The 7,359-nt window shown below is 43.4% G+C and overlaps 1 long non-coding RNA gene and 1 other non-coding gene across 2 annotated transcripts; both read left to right on the top strand.

The window, feature by feature from the left end:
- The first annotated feature begins 1,397 nt into the window (after window positions 1-1,397).
- LOC129704863 (uncharacterized) lies at window positions 1,398-6,293 on the top strand. The gene is made up of 2 exons (XR_008724805.1): window positions 1,398-1,446; window positions 5,322-6,293. It is a non-coding gene; the product is annotated as an uncharacterized LOC129704863 (long non-coding RNA).
- LOC129704953 (small nucleolar RNA SNORA71) lies at window positions 2,714-2,843 on the top strand. The gene has a single exon (XR_008724829.1). It is a non-coding gene; the product is annotated as a small nucleolar RNA SNORA71 (small nucleolar RNA).
- Window positions 6,294-7,359: the final 1,066 nt, after the last annotated feature.

The raw sequence follows: 7,359 nt of genomic DNA, 5'->3' as shown, positions 1-7,359 counted from the left end.
TTAGGTAAATCCATCCCAATAGGCTGCATGGAGACCCCAGTTCTCCCTCAGTCTAGGGGGCAGAGCATGTGAGAGACTCCCCCCACCCACCCACTCTTCCCCCTCAGCCTGGGTGAGGGGTGGGAGAGTAGGTGAGGACAGATCATTGAGGGAACCCCCTCCCCCTCCGTCTCGGGTAAAGGGGGTTCCCTGGGAGACTCTACCCCCACCCCTCTCCGTCTGCCTGGGTATTAACTGTGTGTGTGTGCTGATTCCTGATGTTCCTCTTCAATCTTCCAGGTCACTTGAACCATGGCCAAGTCCAAGAACCACACCAACCACAATCAGTGTAAGTCTCAGCCTGCTGCTTTGTATTCAGCTAACTTTGTTATCTGCTATCTGTGCCCTAAAACATAATGTGAGGTTATCCACTTTGAATGGGGGGTGAGCCAGTGGGGGGGCACAGAAATGGAATCAAGAGGTCCAGCCCAACCCTCTATCCCATCCCCGGAACCCCTCCGAAGACCGAGCTGAGGCGGAACCTTTCGCGGTGGACGTTTAGTGTTAGGGACAGAATTCCGAAGGATCGTCCTCTTCCGGTGTTTGGTTCAAGGTGTCACCTGTGAAGCAGTCCAGGCTAAGGGTCCCGGCCCCCGAAACATCACCCCGCCCTTCCCGGCTCGCGGAGCATTGTGGCCCATCATCCCCCCCGCCCGGCCCGGCCCGCATTTTGTGTGTATCTAAGAGGGAGACTTAGACTCCCCCCCTAACCATCCTCGCCCCCATTTCACGAAAGGGGGGCATGGAGAGTAGATCCGCCCCCTCACACCTTCTAAAACCCCCCCCCCCCATCTCCCATCGGTACATGGGGTGAATGGGAAATACAAGAGACCCCCCTCCTTCCCCTCCCCTCCCCTCCTCTTGGAAACTTCAGTTTTTGAGCTGCAATTTACCCCTCTGTCCAGGAGGGAGAGACCGAGATGCACAGAGACCTCCCATTTCAGTCCAAAAAAAGATAGAAACCAAGGTAAACTAAAGGGGGCAGAGCTGTGAAGGACTCCCCCCCAGCTTCGTGAACAGCCTCATTTGCCGTGGAGATGGGTGAGGGGTGGGAAAGTAGGTGGGAATTATCATTGTTTGAACCCCCTCCCATTTCATCAATAAAGGGGTAAAAAAAGGGAGACTCTACCCCCACCCTTCAGTTGATGAAATGCAGCAACTGCAAACGTGATAATGATCCCGATATTTTCAATCTTTAAAGGTCACTTGAACCATGGCCAATGTCCGATAAGCACACCAACCACAATGTGTATTTCTCACCTTCAGCTGCCCTCTTGTATTTACCTTACTTTTTATCTGCTTTTTTGGCCCTAAATTTAGGTAGCTGTGCCTGAATCTTGCAGCCAGACTGGCACAGTAAATTGCATCAAAAAGCCCAAATCGTTTCGATTTGAACCCCTGAAAGGAGTGAAAGTTCTCTTGGTGTTTTCCCATTCAAGGATGTCCTTGTTTTGTTTTGGTTCAATTTGTCACCGGTGAAGTATAGCATGTCCTCCTTCGCTTGAGATGTTGAGGTTTCACCAGCATTTTGGGCGCAGATCTAAGCAGTCTTGTGACTCTTTCGTAACATTATAGTAGGTAACTAATTATCCCAATAAATTCATTCAGTGTAGGTAGTTTTCCTACTAATGGTTGTGGTTTTGTATCTGACACCAATCCAGTACTGAAACTGTTATTGATTGGGTATGGGCGTTACTGCATTTCAATTGTTAGTGTTTCTGCATTCTGAGGGTCTTTATTCTGTATTTCAGAAGGAACTGCAGATGCTGGAAAATCAAAGGTACACAAAAATGCTGGAGAAACTCAGCGGGTGCAGCAGCATCTATGGAGCGAAGGAGATAGGCAACGTTTTGGGCCGAATCGTTGCCTATCTCCTTTGCTCCATAGGTGCTGCTGCACCCGCTGAGTTTCTCCAGCGTTTTTGTGTATCTTTATTCTGTAGCTGGATTCTGCACTAGTCCAAAAGCATTTTACAATCAGAATTAGCACTCTTACAACCATACCCAACTTTAAAAGTGAGTGCTGTTCTCAAGTGACAAGATAACAGAAGACGTGATGAAAACACTTTTTCTGGGCTAAGCTTTAATCATCAATAAATCTTAAGAAAGGAGATAATTTTGGGTGTGACATCTGTTCTGTAACACTATTTTATCGTTAACATTTTACAATGCAATTGACCATTGTGGCTGAACCAACACAGTGAAGTCTCTTAAACATAAAATGGTCAAATGGGTAGATAGGTAGATGTTCCCCTCATGCTTATGTAGAAGTGGACCAGGAGAAAGCCTGGCTGGGAAAATAGGTGAGGGGGGAGTTGTTAAACAGGTGAAGGCCAGAAATAAAAAGACAGCATCTGCAGTTCCTTCCCGCTCAAGAGGACGATCCTTTGTGAAGGATGAAAAGTGTGAGATAAAGGATTGAGCAATTGTGAAGCTAGAGGAAGGAATAGATAGGGGCTGGTCAACATTTATCTCGCAATGAGCAGCGCGGAGCAGATTATCTGACAATTATAGTGATATTTGTGAGATCTTGCAGAAATTCACTTTTACAACAGCACATGACTGGTAACTCTTTCAGTGGACTGATGCTTTAAGAGGTTCTGTTTCAAAAGCAAGGTATCTGATTATTTATAGCAATGCAGATTTTCTACAAAGTGAATGAATATGTAGTTTGCACCTGCATTCGAAAGTGATTATGGTACTGACCATTACCAGATCATTGATACTGCAGGAAAATTAAATCAAAAGAACTTCCCCGTGTTTACTGGGGCTGCAACCTCCATTAAACCTCGTAGACTTTGAACACTTCATTTTGAATTGAACAATGGACTTTGCTTACAGTTTTGATGTCTGGTGTTCCCACTGCCATCTCAACTTTGGGTGGGAAGCTTTGAATGTATGTTGCATTTTAAATTTATCATCTTTGCAAGTTGGAAAATATATGCTTTATATCATAGTTGCCTAGGTATTTTTCAGACATAGTTGTATTGTACAAGGATTGTGGGTCTTTTTTAAATTTTGGAACCTTGTCGTTAATTAACAAAATCTTCACTTGGCTCCTTTGAAGGTATCTGGTATGATTCTCCTTGCTTGTCTCCAACCCACTTTACAAAGCTTCCCTTCATGGACCCACCATCATAAGCATGGTTAAAGACTTTCTCAAGGGACCAGCGTCTCTTTTAATAAACTATGCCAATATACCTCAGATATCTCGTTCTTGTACCTCTTAGAAATGTCCCCTCTAATTTGCATAGTCTCTCTTCATTCTTCTTACCAGAATTAACATTTAATATTTCTCTGCATCAGCTACCCAGTCTGCCTGTAGCTCCCTCCTCACTGTTCATTGGACTTCCAAATTTAGTCATTTGCGCATTTGGAAATTGTGCCCTTTACACTCCAGTGTATCGGGGCATTGTGTAAGATGCGGGAAGTGATAAAACTTAGGTGCGTCATTGTAGTCTGGCAAGCTAACCTCTACCATGCTGAGGCTAAACACCAACTCTCGGACACATCCTCACACCTGCCTCTTCTTGACCATGACCCCTCAGGCTTTCCAATCTCATCCCTTCTGGCCATCTGCCCCCCACACCCTCTGCCCTTATCGTTCTCTAGCCCCGCACTGCCTGTTTCTACACCACCTCTCCGCCCCAGAATCCACAAACAAGACTGCCCGCGTGGGCAGACCCATTGTTACTGCCAGCTCCTGGCCCACAAACATCATTCCCAAATACCGTGATTCTCTCCCCTTCACACGCCCCACCTTGTCCAACCTATATCTGAGAAACCTAGCACACCCTTCAATTCAATAACATTCCATTTTTAGGTCTACATTGCCTCATCATTACCATGGACATCCTGTCCCTCTACATTTCCATTCCCCGCCATGATGGTTTCAAGGCCCTCTTTGACCTTTTCAAGGTCTTGGAAAGGATGCAGAAGCACCTTTGCTGCTGTTGTGCTTTCTGTTCCTTTGTTACTGTCCTGTTCTTGGGCTTCAATCTTGTTGACATGCTGAATCAAGTGTCTTTTGAAATCCACATGTACTAACAGCTTCATTTCCCATATTTATCCTTTCTGTCATCCCTTCATTAGAAAACCCTTTGCCAAGTTAGGTACAATTTGCCTTTAAGAAATCAAACCACACCTAAGTGACTTCTAAATCTTTTTCCAGGTGTTACCCGGGGTTACGGTTAAACTGATCTGTGGTTACCGGGTTTATCCATGTGTTCCTATTTGTTTCCAAACATGTCCCTTCTGTTCCTTGGCCATGCAGCAAAATCTATAGGTGTTTGGAAGATCCCATGGGCCAGGCAATTTACACTCTTTAAGTTAAGCTGACCTTTCTAGATCCTGTTCTCTAAGTATTTATGCAGAATAACAATGGCCACTTCCTTTCCTAGGTCATCAGCGGCATCTTTTACCTCTGAACAGAGTGGTGTAAAGTACTGCTTTTGTCCCTCAACCTTGCCCTCTACTGCCTGAATAGAGTTTTATTTTTGTCTTCAGCTCCAAATCTCTTTTTTTGCAGTTGCATGTCCAAGTCCCAGACCATTTTTTCTCTCCGGCTATTGGTCTCAATCAATTTTACTTTCCCTCTGAACTTTCTGCAATCAGTTTGATTATAAATTATCGTCTTGTAGTGTATTCTTTTCCTCCGCTGAAGTTTCTCTGCCATTTATGATCATCCATGGAGCTCTGGTTTTCATTTCTATACCCGTCGCCCTCTTAGGAATATACCTCGACTTTCACTGAAATACCTCCACCACAAATGAAAAGCCCTACCATTGTTCAGTTTCACTGCCAAACCTTCACTCCAGTTTATCTCGGCAGGATCTGTTCCCGTCCCATTGAACCTGCACCTTCTCCAGTTGATTTGTTTTGCTTTTTGCCATGGGCTTGCAAATTAAAACATGAATACAGTTCAAGAATAAAGGTAAATAGTTGTGAAGGGAATACTTGGAGATATCAAAATGTTTTTTAAATAAGTAAACAATTTGAATTTGAGTTGATTAGTTGAGAACAATAGTCAGCTTCAATCCTCTGGAGGAAAGAAACGTAACCTAGAAGGGTTTTGCTCATGTCTGGTGATTGCTTGGTCGGTGTCTGTACTCTGCACAATGTGTGATATGTCTAAACTCTTGGGGCTGATTGAAAAGCCTGGGCTGCCATATTGCTACTCACATTGGCTGTTATGGAGCGCGGTCCTTTCGACTGTTAAATAGGCAACATCCTGGGGAATGCAAAACAAAACGTTAACGATAGTTTTTAATCCAATTTGTCCAGGTTGATCCTAAGTTTCTAAAGAACATGCGGTTTGCCAAGAAGCACAACAAAAAAGGGAAGAAAAGAATTGAAGGCAAAAAATAAACTGGAAATCGCAGCGCTAACGCCCTGACAAGCCAACATCTGCAGCCCTTGGACAATGGTGGCCAAGTGGAATATGTATTTTTGAATTGTTCATTTTGAATAAAATGAGTGTGTGGAAGTTGAATCTCTTTACCTTTTCACTGAGGGTTTTCAGCAGGTTCTTGTCTTGCAGAAAAGCCACACGTGTGTTGACTTGATCTAGTGAGCACATCTACACTGTTCACTTGTTTACTCTTCTAATTTCATGCCAGGGTCCATAATGTTATTATCTTTGTTCAAGACCTGGGGTTTAAAATATAACGGCAGAGCAAAGCCAGTCTTGTGTGCATGGTCAAACATGTGTGCATGGTCAAACATATCTCAAATGCTTCAATGAAGCACAGTGATGGATATATGAGCTCAATCTGTTTATCTTTCAACAAAAAAATGGAAAATATGACTTTTACTTCTCTTAAAGTTGGCCTTGCAACTTGATTTGTTACTACTAAAACACATGTGTGACTTAAAATGTGTGATATCTGATGATTAGCAGTCCTTGTACGCCCATTCTTTAAGTAGTATTGTAGTGGGGTCTACTTTACAAATCTAGAGGAGTGCAATCTGAAATATTTTGAGCTCCACAGCTCTGTATTGCTCCACAATATCCAGCAGCATTGTTTAACTAGTTCTTTAGGGGAATCGGGAAATTGCGGTCAATGTTACGAAATATATTTATATTTGTAATATCCTTGGCATGAGATTCAATATGCTAAGACTTCTTTGTAATGTTCATTGAACATAGTTTTGCTACTTGAAGGCAAGTACACACATTTTTGGTGTTTTAATGGCTCGTTTACTGAGGATCGGTCTAGTTTGATTATAAAAATAAATGGTACTGGACTTTACAAAGTCTTTGTACATTATCATAAGTGATAGGAGTATTAGGTCATTTGGCCCATTATTTACTCCAACATTCAATCATGACTGATCTAACTCCCCTCAACCAATTCATTTTCATGCCTTCCCCATAACTCTTGACACCCGTACTAATCGAGAATCTATCGCCTTGCCGTAAAAGTACCCATTGACTTGGCCTCCACAGCCATCAGTGACAATGAATTTCACAGATTCACCACCCTCTAACTAAACAAATTCCTACTCTTTTCCTAAAGGAATGTCCTTTAATTCTGAGGCTATGACCTGGTCTTGGACTCTCCCACTGGTGGAAACACCTTTCCACATCCACTCTATCCAAGCATATTTTTTAAATGCTAATTGGTGTAATGACAATTATTGAGTAAAACACAGTGCAGGAGTAACTCAGTTGACCAGGCAGCATCGATAGAATGAAAGGATAAGCAGCATTTTGGATCTGGATCCTTGGGATTGATTATTGTAGGGGGATAGAAAGCTGGAACAGAGGTGAGTGTTGGACCAAGCCAGGCAAGTGATAGGTGAATACAGGTGAGAACCTTTTGATTTGGCAGATGGGTGAACAAAGGCCAGAAGTCAAAGTGAGGTAAAGAGAGAGGAGATGTTTAATGTGGCGTGATCCTGTTTGTACGTTCTCCCCATGACCTGCATGGGTTTTCAACCGCAGCTCCGGCTTCCTTCTGCATTCCAAAGATGTACAGGTTTGTATGCTAATGGGCTTTGTAAAATTGTAAATTGTCCCTGGTGTGTAGAATAGTGTTAGTGTGTGGGATCACTGGTTGGTGTGGACCTAGTGGGCCGAAGGACCTGTTTCCGACCCTCTATAAAACTCAACTTGGAGGATGGACATAGAACACTACACTTAGAATGGATTCTGTGTCTTTGCCACTCAGTGATTCTTTCAAGAGTTACTCAACATAGAGTGGTGCTGATCTGAAGGTTTAATCAACCATGTTTGACCTAAAGCCTTGAGCCTTCATGGGGTCACTGTTGAGTACCCGCAAACCACTCTCTCATGCTCGTATATCATGTCCCTCTTGTC

The sequence above is a fragment of the Leucoraja erinacea genome, chromosome 16 (assembly GCF_028641065.1).
Source record: "Leucoraja erinacea ecotype New England chromosome 16, Leri_hhj_1, whole genome shotgun sequence".
Classification (NCBI taxonomy): Eukaryota; Metazoa; Chordata; class Chondrichthyes; order Rajiformes; family Rajidae; genus Leucoraja; species Leucoraja erinaceus.
The sequence above is the reverse complement of the archived record's forward strand: the minus strand, read 5'-3'. Positions and strand labels throughout refer to the sequence as shown.